This window comes from Salvelinus namaycush, chromosome 24 (genome assembly GCF_016432855.1).
Source record: "Salvelinus namaycush isolate Seneca chromosome 24, SaNama_1.0, whole genome shotgun sequence".
Classification (NCBI taxonomy): domain Eukaryota; kingdom Metazoa; phylum Chordata; class Actinopteri; order Salmoniformes; family Salmonidae; genus Salvelinus; species Salvelinus namaycush.
Genome location: NC_052330.1, coordinates 24848718 through 24862886, shown reverse-complemented (window position 1 = coordinate 24862886; position 14169 = coordinate 24848718).

Genomic DNA, 14169 nt, shown 5'->3' with positions numbered 1-14169 from the left:
TAACAAGGCACAGCTATTAATTTAAATGCATTCCAGGTGACTACCTCACAAAGCTGGTTGAGAGAATGCCAAGAGTGTGCGAAGCTGTCATCAAGGCAAAGGGTGGCTACTTTGAAGAATATCAAACATCAAATATTTTGAGTTGTTTAACACTTTTTTGGTTACAACATGATTCCATATGTGTTATTTTATAGTTTTGATGTCTTCACTATTATTCGACAATGTAGAAAATAGTCAAACGAATGAAAAACCCTTGAATGAGTAGGTGTGTGCAAACTTTTGACTGGTACTGTATATATAAACATATATTAACGTACTCTCCCTCTGGCCTATAACCTGATACTCAAAGGCTTGTTTTGCATTAAATACCAGCCAGAATCCCTCAGGGTCTCTCTTAATGCCTGTCAGTTGAAGTTATCTATAATATTTATCTCCAGCATTCAGTCTATTTTATGTTTTTCACTTGGCCTATTCCATATTATAAAATCAACAACCTTCGAATCCTATACATTAGCTCTTTTCATAGATCCATAACCTTTATAACCCTACTTTTTCACTCATAATACCTGTGTGTACTTTATACTCCTAAACATGCAGGCATATCTTGTGGCATGCCTCTACTGTGACATATATTCTGTTTGAAATCAGCTTGTTGACCTTTTTCCGACCACACAAAACAAGAAAATGCCCTACATTACATGGAGGGCATTTTTCAATCAGTCATGGAAACAGGTCCACTGTCCTCTCTAGTCATCGCCCATTAGACTCAATTTCTGTTAGTGAGCGCCATCTAGTTGTGTACTGAATATGCTACAACTGGACATTCTCAGTTATTGTGTTTCTTACTGACCATAAGTTTTCCCTGTAACTCATGGTGTCTTGAAAGTTCATATACTGACTTAATTGAGGGTTTTGGACATGTGGAGAGTAACTGTGTGAAGTAATGTATTAAGAGAGATTGAAGTTGAAAAAGTTGGGGAAATCTTTCGAACCCTACAGTTTTTTGGATCTTGCTCATGTGTTTGCATAATGCACATAAACATCCTTCATAAACAGACCCTAAACCTGTAACAAATATCTGTATGGCCGTATGTCTGCACACCACTTCACATATGGCCAACAGATCTACCTAAGTGAATTCATGTTCCATCCAATCTCTCTCTCTCTCTCTTTCTCAGTGGGCCTGAGCTCAGAGCCAGCCTCAGCTCCAATGATGGAAGGAACACAACAGAGGCCATCTGTTGCCTGTGTGTTTGCCTTGGTGCCCTGCCACAAGGAGCTCCGCCAGGGGACCCACGGGAGCCTGTACACAGAGCTGCACCAGGGGACCAGCACACAGAAGCACCTCATGCCTGTTGCCTCGTTTGCGGGATTTCAATGTTCCATCGACCAGCAGCAGCAATTATAAAGCTGTGTAGGGAAATGATCTAAGTGTGTGAGGGGACCAACACTGGTTATATAACCAAGCTACCAACGTTAATTTGCCCGGGTTGGCAAAATAAAACAACTTTCACTGTAAAGAATGGGTAGTTGTTCCCTCGTGTCACTGAAGCTCTACTAGTTAATTGAATTGCAGTGCAGATTGAAAATAAGGTGAGATCGAGAGAGAAAAGAGAGAGAAAAGAGAGAGCGGAGAATGCTGTTTTACTTGAAGAGAAAATAAAGTATTGTTATTGTTAAGCTGTATCCTAAATCGGTTATGGTCACTTCTTGTCCTGAATTACAAGTACACTCTTGGAAAAAAAGGGTTCCAAACAGGTTCTTTGGTCATCCCCATAGGAGAACCCTTTTTGGTTCCAAGTAGAACCCATTTTAGTTCCAGGTAGAACACTTTCGAGTTCCATGTAGAAACATCTTTGGAAAGGGTTCCACAATGAACCCAAAAGGGTTCCACCTGGAACCAAAAAGGTTCTTCAAAGGGTTGTCCAACGGGGACAGTCAAATAACTTTTCTAGGCCCAAAATAGCACTTTTTTTACCTAAGAGTGTAGAGAAATGAAAGCAAACTCAAATCTGTGCACCATAACGGCAGGTTTAGACCAGGGAGACCAGATGTTACAGTGGGCTGACTTCACCCAAGAGAAACCTTTACAATTGTAGAAACATCTTGAAGCCTTTTTGCCTACACTGTGGATAAATATTTAGATTTATGTAATTACTAACGTTGTTAATATACATGAGTAATGATAAAGATTGATTAACAACACTTTACTAATGATTATTGAAATATCCGATGGGTCGTTTATAAGCATTTCTAATCATTTTAATACTGTATGTGTTGCCACCTGAACTCACCAGAAGAGATGGGCTCAGGACAGGGTTGGGAAAGAGATGTCGGTTCAACTCCCAGAAGGATTAGTGCGGAGAACTTTCTGCCTGTGTGTGAAAGGCATTTAACCTGCAGCACCTCAGAAGAAACATCCTGTAGTATAAATTGAATAAATGTTGCTAGGCAGAAGAGTGGAGGCCGTGTAAGCTGCTTTGGATAAAAGCACCCACCCAGCAAAGAACCCTGCATGCCATCAATTATTAACTTTTAAATGTTTTCTTCTCTGCTTTGTTTTTCACAAATACTTTAAATCAGCTTCCAGAAAGTCTAGGCCTACTTCATTATTCACCATCTGTGTGACAGAGAGATAATGCCTAGATGTGCATTTTGTGAATACTTTGTAGACTATGTAAACAGCAGATAAATCATTGATGTCATGCCGGGATTGATTAATGTATCGCAGATGAGGGGTTGTGTGTGTGTGTGTGTGTGTGTGTGTGTGTGTGTGTGTGTGTGTGTGTGTGTGTGTGTGTGTGTGTGTGTGTGTGTGTGTGTGTGTGTGTGTGTGTGTGTGTGTGTGTGTGTGTGTAAAGGGCCGGCTCTAGCCTTTTGGGGGCCCTAAGCTAAATGTTGTTGGGGGGGCCCACATCTCACAGACAAAACATTTTAGTGGCACCCCTCTTGACGGCAAAGAGAAAAAAAAATTTTTTTAAAAAAGTTATAGAGTTCATTTCCTGCAATTCTACAAATTTTGCCATGAGGCGGAAAGTAAAATCTGCAGTTCTATAGCAAATTTCCAGCAATTCTATACATTTTGCTATGACTTATGCCATGTTAATATAATATCTGAGTGAGAATGACTTACAAAATCAAGTTCAGATAGCTGGCTAGACTAACTTACCAATCAAAAATGTTTTAGCTGACACAGGCTAATTGAGTGACTGTAAGTGACCCATATAACAAGAGAAAAACTGCTGTTGCGCAACCAAATTTAGAAATTGCACCTTGTGTATTCTACTATCCAAACTCTCAACAGTAATTTGAGACCCCGGCTAAGTAAAATAAAAAACATTAAACAAAAAAAAACTTTGGTTGGGGCCCACTAGCGGCCGCAGGGCCCTGCTTATGTCGTTCAGTGGCTAGGGCCGGCCCTGTGTGTTACGAATCCCGCCGAAGATGGCGCCTCTTCCCGTTCGGGCGGCGCTCGGCGGTCGTCGTCTCCGGCCTACTAGCTGCCACCGATCCCCTTTTCTGTTTCATTTAGTTTTGTCTGATTTGTTGCACCTGTTTTGTGTTTAGGTTCTTTGTGGGCTATTTAAACCCAGTTGGCCCGCCGACTTTTGTGCGGGCTTGTTTTTCTGTTTGTGGTGTCGTATTTTTCTTGTGGTGTCTGTTCCATGTGGATTTTGTCCTGTTTGTTTTGGACTGTACTTGACGTGCCCTTGGATGTGTGGCGTAGCCGTCTCGTTATATATCTTTTTGGAATATTAAATCCACTTGCTACTCACTACCCTGCTCTCTGCGCCTGACTCCTTCATCACCACTATTGTAATTGTGACACTGTGTGTGTGTGTGTGTGTGTGTGTGTGTGTGTGTGTGTGTGTGTGTGTGTGTGTGTGTGTGTGTGTGTGTGTGTGTGTGTGTGTGTGTGTGTGTATGTACATGCTTGTGAAAAGGTAAACGTGTCTGGTTTTATTCAATAAATAATGGTAGTGATGATAGGTAGCGGTGGTTCGGATAAATATTAGAGGAAAAAGAGGCAAAAATACTTACTAAAAAAGACAAACGATGAACAATAAATTAATTTCTCCCAAGAATTGAAAAAACAAATTAAATTCAAAATCAGGACTAGGCCTTATAGGAAACAAGGCCAGGCTACGGATATGCCTACTGTCAAATCAATATACAGTACCAGTCAAAGGTTTGGACACACCTACTAATTCAAGGGTTTTTCTTTATTTTTACTATTTTCTACATTGTAGAAAAATCGTGAAGACATCAAAACTATGAAATAACACATATGGAATCATGTAGTAACAAAAAAAGTGTTAAACAAATCAAAATATATTTCATATTTTAGATTCTTCAAAGTAGCCACCCTTTGTCTTGATGACAGCTTTACAAGGTCCAGGGCAGAACGTTGGGACAGAACAGCCCCCACTCCGACATCCGAAGCATCGGCCTCCACCTCGAACTGATGGGAAGGGTCCGGATGAACCAGGATCGGAGACGTGGTGAAGCTGTGTTTAAGGTCCCGGAATGCCCGGTCCGGAACGCCCAGTCCGTGGACCACGTGAACGGAACCTTGGTAGAGGCGAGGGCAGACAGGGGGATCCACCACGGTCAAGATGGCGGTGTTGCCATCAGACGGGGGGAGACCCATGACAAAGTTCAGGGAGATGTGAGATCAGGGGCGATGAGGGATGGGCAGAGGTTGGAGGAGGCCAGCCGGAGCTTGTCGAGGTGTCTTGTTCCGTGCACAGATCATGCAGGTGGCGACGTCTGGAACCATGGTAGACCACCAAAAGCGTTGTCGTGATAAAAGTTGGTGAACCCCAGGAAGCGTTGCAGCTGCACCCTGGACGTAGGCTGAGGCCAATCCACCACCACGTTCACCTTCTCGGGATACATCTTGACGCTCACAGCAGAGATGATGTAGCCCAGAAAGGGAATGGTGGACCGATGGAACTCACACTTTTCCACCTTAACGAACAACTGGTTCTCCAGAAGGCGCTGGAGAACCTGCCGGACATGGAGCACGTGTTCTTGGCGGGAGCGGGAGAAGACGAGGATGTCATCAATGTAGACGAAGACGAACCGGTTCAGCATGTCATTGAGAACGTCATTCACCAGAGACTGGAACACGGTGGGGGCGTTGGTGAGGCCAAAGGGCATGACCAGATATTTGTAGTGGCCGCATTTGTCTCTCTCTCGTATCCGCATCAGGTGGTAGGCATTACGTAGATCCAGCTTGGAGAACACAGTGGCCCCCTGGAGTGGCTTGAAGGCTGAGGAAATGAGTGGTAGTGGATAACGGTTCTTAACCGTGATGTCATTGAGTCCCCTGTAGTCAATGCATGGGCGCAGGGTCTTGTCCTTCTTCTCCACAAAGAAGAACCCTGAGCCAGCGGGAGAGGAAGAGGGATGGATAAATCCAGTAGCTAGGGAGTCCCCAATGTAGTCCTCCATTGCCTTGGTTTCAGGTCCCGATAGCGAGTACAGACATCCCCCGGAAAAGGCCAATCCCACAGTCATATGGGTGGTGCGGCAGAAGGGAAGTGGCCCTGGACTTGCTGAACACCTCCCGGAGATCCTGGTACTCAACGGGAATGGCGGAGAGATTCAGAACCACCTCCTTAGGACCCAGGAAGATGTTACGGGGCAGGTTGCTCCGACTTCAGACAATGGGCGTGGCAGAACGGACTCCAGTCCATGATGGCACCCGTAGACCAGTTGATAAGTGGGATGTGTCACTGGAGCCAGGAGAATCCCAAAACCACGGGATCTGGGGGGACTTGATAAGCAGGAACTGAATGGTCTCGCTGCGATTCCCTGACACCCATAGGTTGATGCGAGTGGTGTTATGGGTGACCCGACCTATAAAGCGCCGTCCAATGCTCTAACATCCACATGAATGGAGAGGGGCTGAGTGGGGATGTTCAGCTCGGAAGCCAATGTGGAGTCCAAAAAGCTCTAATCGGCCCGAGAGTCAATGAGGACCTGGAGAGATTTGGACTGGTTTCCCCACAGCAGAATGATATGAAAAGGGGTGCGAGTAAGGGAAGCAGAAAAGCTCCCCATATGGCCCACCAGAGTACTTGCTCCTACTGGTGAGCTTGGTCTTTTACCCAGGCACAAGGACACAAAATGACCAAAAGTCCCATAATACAGACATCTCCTTGTGCTGATCCGGTGTTGACATTCCGCTGGCGACAGCCCAGCCCTGCCTAGTTGCATGGGCTCGGGAAACAGAGCCTCGGCCCTCCTCGGCGACTCTCGAAGAAGGTTGGGAAATCTCGGGTGCTCTCGGCCACGGGACCATCAGGGACTTCCGGGATGACTCGGAGGCAAGGTGAAATCCATGGACGTGCGAGTAAAATTGAATTTCCTCTCCATCCGTCGTTCCCGCAATCGCCCATCGATACGGATGGTCAAAGCGATGAGATAGACAAAATCTGTGGGTAACTCCCGAGCCGCAAGCAGATCCTTAACCTCCTCAGAGACGCCTTGCAGGAACATGTTGAACAGTGCTTCCGGGTTCCACGCACTCTCTGCTGCCAATGTACGGAAATCCACCGCATAGTTGGTGACAGTGCGGGCGTCCTGCCGGAGCTGGATTAGCTTCCGGGCAGCTTCTCTCCCGAAGAACAGGGCATCAAAGACCTTCCTCACCTCTCCCACAAATCCCTCTAGGCTCGCGTATATGGCTGGCAGTTGTTCCCATACGGCGGCAGCCCAGGTGAGAGCCCTTCCAGACATCAGCATGATGAGGTAGGCTATGTTGGAGCGATCCGAAGGGAAGGAGGAGCGTTGAAGCTAAAAAATGAGGGCACACTGAGCTTCCATTACAGCGTTCTGAAGGAGGTAACCGGAGCTCCCGGGAAGGTTTAGTGGCCGGTGGTGCGGGGCTGCTAACCGCCGAGTTGCTGAGGGGTGGTGGGGTTACCACCGTGGCAGGCTGCCCGCCAGACGACCCACGGAATTTCTCCATCAGCATGTCCAACTCCCGGTCATGGCGCTAAGCCAACGTTTGGACCCCCTCCATCAGCCCACAAAGCAATTCCTCGTGACTATCAATGGAGGCTCCTTGGGAGGAGATGGCGTTCTACAGCTGGTCTGGGTCTGCTGGGTCAGTCATGGCCAGTTCGTACTATCAGGTATGAAGGTAAGACCCAGATGCAGACCACGTTGAATAAACATTAGTTTAATATTCCAACAGGGGCAGGCAATAGACAGGTCAAGGCAGGCAGGGCTCAGTAAACCAGAGGTGGTGCAATGGTACCGGGTGGCAGGCAGGCTCAGGATCAGGGACAGGCAGAGTGGTCAGGCAGGCGGGCTCAGAGTCAGGACAGGCAAGGGTCAAAACCAGGACGGCGAGAAAAGAGACTTGAAAAAGCAGTAGCTAAGACACAAAATGCTGGTTGACTTGAAACAAACAAGACGAACTGGCAACAGACAAACAGAGAACACAGGTATAAATACACAGCGGATAATGGGAGAGATTGGCAACACCTGGAGAGGGGTGGAGACAATCACAAAGACAGGTGAAACAGATCAGGGTGTGACATTCTTGGCATACTCTCAACCATCTCTTCATGAGGTAGTCACCGGAAATGCATTTCAATTAACAGGTGTACCTTGTTCAAAGTTAATTTGTGTAATTTCTTTCCTTCTTAATGCGTTTGAGCCAATCAGTTGTGCTGTGACAAGGTAGGGGTGGTATACAGAAGATAGCCCTATTTGGTATAAGACCAAGTCCATATTATGGCAAGAACAGCTCAAATAAGCGAAAAGAAATGACAGTCCATCATTACGTTCTGACATGAATGTCAATCAATCTGGAAAATTCTAAGAACTTTGAAAGTTTCTTCAAGTTCAGTCGCAAAAACAATCAAGAGCTATGATGAAACTGGCTCTCATGAGGACTGCCACAGGAAAGGAAGACCCAGAGTTACCTCTGCTGCAGAGGATAAGTTCATTAGAGTTACCAGCCTCAGAAATTTCAGCCCAAATAAATGCTTCAGAGTTCAAGTAGCACACACATCTCAATATCAACTGTTCAGAGGAGATTGCATAAATCAGGCCTTCATGGTCGAGTTGTTGCAAAGAAACCACTACTAAAGGACACCAATAAGAAGAAAAGACTTGCTTGGGCCAAGAAACACGAGCAATGGACATTAGACCGGTGGAAATCTGTTGGTCTGATGAGTCCAAATTTGAGATTTTTGGTTGAAACTGGCATGCGTTTGTGAGACGCAGAGTAAGTGAACGGATGATCTCCACATGTGTGGTTCCCACTGTGAAGCATGGAGGAGGAGGTGTGATGGTGTGGGGGTGCTTTGTTGGTGACACTGTCAGTGATTTATTTATAATTCAAGGCACACTTAACCAGCATGGCTACCACATCTTTCTGCAGCGATACTCCATCCCATCAGGTTTGCGCTTAGTGGGACTATCATTTGTTTTTCAACAGGACAATGACCCAACACACCTCCAGGCTGTGTAAGGGCTATTTGACCAAGAAGGAGAGTGAAGGAGGGCTGCATCAGATGACCTGGCCTCCAGAATCACCCAACCTCAACCCAATTGAGATGGTTTGGGATGAGTTGGACCGCAGAGTGAAGGAAAAGCATCCAACAAGTGCTCAGCATATGTGCCAAGACTGTGTGAAGCTGTCATCACGGCAAAGGGTGGCTACTTTGAAGAATCTCAAATCTCAAATATGATTCCATATGTGTTATTTCATAGTTTTGTCTTCACTAATGTCTTCACTATTAGTCTATAATGTAGAAAATATGCAAAATAAAGAAAAACCCTTGAATGAGTAGGTGCGTCCAAACTTTTGGCTGGTTCTGTATGTCTGGAAGTAACTAGCAAGCTAGCTAACTTTAGCCAGTTAGCTTGGGTGCCTGACTGCCCATGTGAGGTAAGAACTCTCGGATCAACCCTACTCCTCTGCCAGAGCATCCAGTGTGCTCTCTAAACGCTCCGAGAGCGAAACGCTCAGAATTTATGAGCACGGAGGTGCACGGAGGTGGACAGAGGTGGCAGCATCATGTTGTGGGGGTGCTTTGCTGCAGGAGGGACTGGTGCACTTCACAAAATTGATGGCATCATGAAGTGGGGAAATGATGTGGATATATTGAAGCAACATCTCAAGACATCAGTCAGGAAGTTAAAGCTTGCTCGCAAATGGGTCTTCCAAATGGACAATGACCCCAAGCATACTTCCAAAGTTGTGGCAAAATGGCTAAAGGACAACAAAGTCAAGGTATTGGAGTGGCCATCACAAAGCCCCGACCTCAAACCTATATACAATTTGTGGGCAGAACTGAAAAAGCATGTACGAGCAAGGAGGCCTACAAACCTGACTCAGTTACACCAGCTCTGTCAGGAGGAATGGGCCAAAATTCACCCAACTTATTGTGGGAACCTTGTGGAAGGCTACCCGAAACGTTTGACCCAAGTTAAACAATTTAAAGGCAATGCTACCGAATACTAATTGAGTGTATGTAAACTTCTGCCCCACTGGGAATGTGATGAAAGAAATAAAAGCTGAAATAAATCATTCTCTCTACTATTATTCTGACATTTCACATTCTTAAAATAAAGTGGTGACCTAAGACAGGGAATTTTTACTAGGATTAAATGTCAGGAATTGTGAGAAACTGACTTTAAATGTATTTGGCTAAGGTGTATGTAAACTTCCGACTTCAACTGTACCTCACATTATTCTGCCTCAAAACAATGATAACTTCTCTCACTTAGTGGTATTAGGACTATATAGGTGAGCGCCCAATGATACGCAGTGCCCATTTTGCCAAAGGCAGGGGTCCAAAATATTTCGCTTGTCCATGCCCAGCGCGCTTCTCCAGGGTGCTGTTGGAGAGACACAGCGCTGCGGAGATCCATCAACGCTCCATCAAATTACTTTAACATAAATGATGTAGTCTACGGTAGAAAGAGTAGTGCCCTATGAATGTTTTTCTGTGCCCATAGACTGGAGACCACACCTATTATAATGTCATGAGACAGACTTTTTAAATCATGAACTTTTTAATAAGGGGAGAGAGTGCAGGAGAAAGTCAACTAAAAAGGCAGACGGGCTGACATCAGCTTTGGAGCGGCTGCTGCATCATCGAACAGAACTTCATAAGCATGCCGAACAGATTCATAAGCATGCCGACTATTAGATGAGAAAAAAATTGCCCCAAGGCCAAACCTCTTGCCAATCCCTGCTTTACACTATTCTAGTTTAGCGGGGATAAGCGGGGGGTTTGTCTCGCCTAGGGCGGCAGAACGTATAGTTCTGCTGTGCTGCATATACATTTTTGAGGGCCAAGGACTTGCACACACAGGAGGTCCCATACCTGGAAGAAATTAAATCTACTTTCACCCCTGCATAAAACAGATGCTTAGTTAACCGAATTTAGGGTGGTTAGGGTAGATGGGTAGATGGGTGGGTGTATAATGCAAATGCCTAACAACCCAATGGTTGCTAGTTTGAATCTCATCATGGACAACTTTAACATTTTAGCTAATTAGCAACTTTTCAACTACTTACTACTTTTTGGCTAATTTGCAACTACTTAGCATGTTAGCTAACCCTTCCCTGACCCTAACCTTAACCCTTTTTGCTAACCCTTACCCTAACCCTTTAACCTAACTCCTAAACATAACCCTAACCTTAACCCTATACCCTAGCCTAGCTAACATTAGCCAGATAGCGAACGTTAGCCACCTAGCCACCTAGCTAGAATTTGTAACATATCACACGTTTTGCAAATTTGTAACATATACTAAGTTTTGCAAATTCCTAACATATTGTACATTTAGAAAATTCGTAACATATAATATGAATTGTTATGCATTACATATTATACAAAATGGGTGATGGACACTTACAATTAATACATACTATACGAAAAGTAACATACCATACTAAATGGAGTGTCCCATATTTACGTACAGAATAATAAGAAATGCTCTTAGACCAGGTTGTCCTATCTGGGATCATCGAAATATAAACTGCAGAAGGTCCATCCAACAACGTGTATGGCAGTATGTATGCAGTGTCGTTGTTTATGCAACTACTTTTGGTAAACTGGAAGAATCTACATGTGATGTGAGTCTAGCTGCTACCTTCTCAGAAATTCACCACAGGCAACACATAACCCAAACATGATAGTTTTTACAGTCACCAGCAGAGAGCAGAGTAGCACAGTTATGCTTTACCCATGTGCTGGTAGCACTTCACTGTGTAAACCGGTGAGAAATGATCCTGAACATCTTCAGGATTTGTAGGTTTCTGCTTGTCTATAAATATAATTCCAACCTTGTCTAGTAATCAATTATAGGACATCAATAAGTTCATAACCCTCAATGTAGCCTACAATATACTTATATGCTCTAATGTTGACAATGGAAAAAATCTATTTGCTCGAAAAATAATTGATGGTCATAAAATGATGCTTAGGTAAGTGATTAAGAGGGTATCGGCATTCCATATGAGTCATTTGTCTGTGTATGTTTAATCCGGACAGAGATTCTGTATCTGCAGTCTATACCACAGCAGTTGCCCCGATTTCCTTTATCTGATGGACATTAATCAGGATCACTCTGCACGACATGACAGCTGCAGCACCAACAACAACAACAACACACACGCACCAGATGTTCACCACTGGAGGGACAAATAAGATGTGAAGTGCTTTCCTGTAGTGCGATTCAATGAGAGAAGGAGGTCAATCAGAGAAGGAAGGAGATCTCAGGTGGTCTATCAAAAATATTGCCATGGCGAAATTGACAGAAAATGTATTTTGGGAACTCTTGTAGGGGTAGAGTACTACAAGGAAATGGTTTAGTGAAGAGCTTTTAACATGATTGTGTGATTGTTTTTCTAATGTCTGCGAAGTTGAGAGGAGGAGGTTAAGAGATGAAAGTCAGTATTTTTCCACACATATCCCATGCATATCTGATAGCAAAGTGCAAATTGATCGTTTTGTTGAGGGAACAATGTGAAAATCATACTTTTCTAAAGGACCTTACTAATGGCGCTGCCTGGTAGAAGCATCTCAATATCTCATTACACTTGTCCTGTCTGTCAGCCAGGCGATGGGCACCACAGTCACAGTTGTAATGTTATTCAGGGGTAAATAGTTTCTATCCTTTCTGTCCTTATCTGCTCTCAGATCACAACAAAATGATCCCAGCACCATAAACCTTTAAATCTAGATCTGTTGGATTATCCGACAGCGGGCTTCCGCCAAATGTAGCCGCCTCAGTAACTGTGCCTTCTGTCTGTGCTGCAGCACTCTGGGAAAGAGAGAACATTTTATAAATGTGTAGTATGTCTGCCTGTCCTCTGTCTACTCAACAGGCTGAGAGAATTCTCTGACCTGTGACTTTAGAGGACAGTGGTTATGTTTGTTCGGTATAACTGTCTCCTGAGAGAGAGGCTATATGAGACGAGGTTTGTGTGTTACAGATGGATACTATCTGAAGAAGAGAACTAGCCTACCGTATAACAGGTGGAAAACCTCAACATTGTGTGTTGCATTGTCTGTGGTCAAATACACTTTGCTTAGTTGGGATATTATTAGATCTGTTTATTTAACACTGTGAGTTCAGCATTTAAAGGAGATGTTTACCCAAAATCCAGAAATTGCCACGTGATTCCATACATTGAAACTAGTAGTTCAGTAGAGTTTGCTCTCTCTCCCGCTCTCTCTCTAGTGCTGTACTGAAACAGCTGCAAAAAAGGGTCACGTGACTCATGACGTTTCTGGATGGAGGCCTCACTCTGCTCTGTTGCTAATTTTTATTATATTTTATTTCACCTTTATTTAACCAGGTAGAACAGTTGAGAACAAGTTCTCATTTACAACTGCAACCTGACCAAGATAAAGCAAAGCAGTGTGACAAAACGAACAACACAGAGTTACACATAAACAAACGTCCAGTCAATAACACAATAGAAAATTCTATATACAGTGTGTGCAAATGTAGAAGAGTAGGGAGGTAAGGCAATAAACAGGCCATAGAGGCGAAATAATTACAATTTAGCATTAACACTGGAGTGATAGATGTGCAGATGATGTGCAAGTAGAGATACTGGGGTGCAAAAGAGCAAGAGGATAAATAACAATATGGGGATGAGGTAGTTGGGTGTGCTATTTACAAATTGGCTGTGTACAGGTACAGTGATCAGTAAGCTGCTCTGACAGCTGATGCTTAAAGTTAGAGAAATGGAGGACCCTAATGATGATGAGGAGCAGTTACTTTCATTTTGCAACCACAGGGATTAAGCTGCCCATATAAACTCAGTTTTTGCATATTCCAAAAGCTAATTGGAGACACACGCCTGTTCCAGCTGGGCAAAATGGACAGTTATCTAACGAGTAACTAGCTACTTTACTTAATTGAATGGTCGCTTATCATCAACCTCTATGAGCGGGACCATTAGTGGGTTTATGTTTTCACATTAGCCCAAAACACTATGTAGCTTATGTTAATGTATCACAATGTTTTTGGGATGTTCTGTTCTGCAATGTAAGGTGACATGATGTCTATTGTCCCTCAACCCCCCTGTCATAAATACATAGCGAACATATGCTAACCTGTAGAGCACCTAGGCCTATATGGTGCCTTCAGAAAGTATTCATACCCCTTGACTTATTCCACATTTGTTGTGTTACAGTGTGAATTCAAAATTTATAAAATATAATTTTTTTACTTATCTAAACACAATACCCAATAATGACAAAGTGAAAACATGTTTTTAGAAATGTTTGCACATTTCTTGAAAATTAAATACATAAGTATCACATTTACATAAGTATTCACACCTCTGAGTCAATACTCTGTAGAAGCAACTTTGGAGGCAATTAGAGGTTTGAGTTGTCTGATGTATGTCTATATCAGCTTTGCACATCTGGATTTGTGGATTTTCTCCCATTCTTCCTTGTAGATTTTCACAAGCTCTGTTATGTTAGATGGGGAGTGGTGGTGAACAGCAATCTTCAAGTCTTTCCACACACGTTCAATGGGATTCAAGTCTGGGCTTTGGCTGGGCCACTCAAGGACTTTCACATTCTTGTTCTGAAGCCATTCCAGCGTTGTTTTGGCTGTATGCTTGGGGTCATTGTCCTGTTGGAACGTCAATCTTCACCCAGTCTAAGG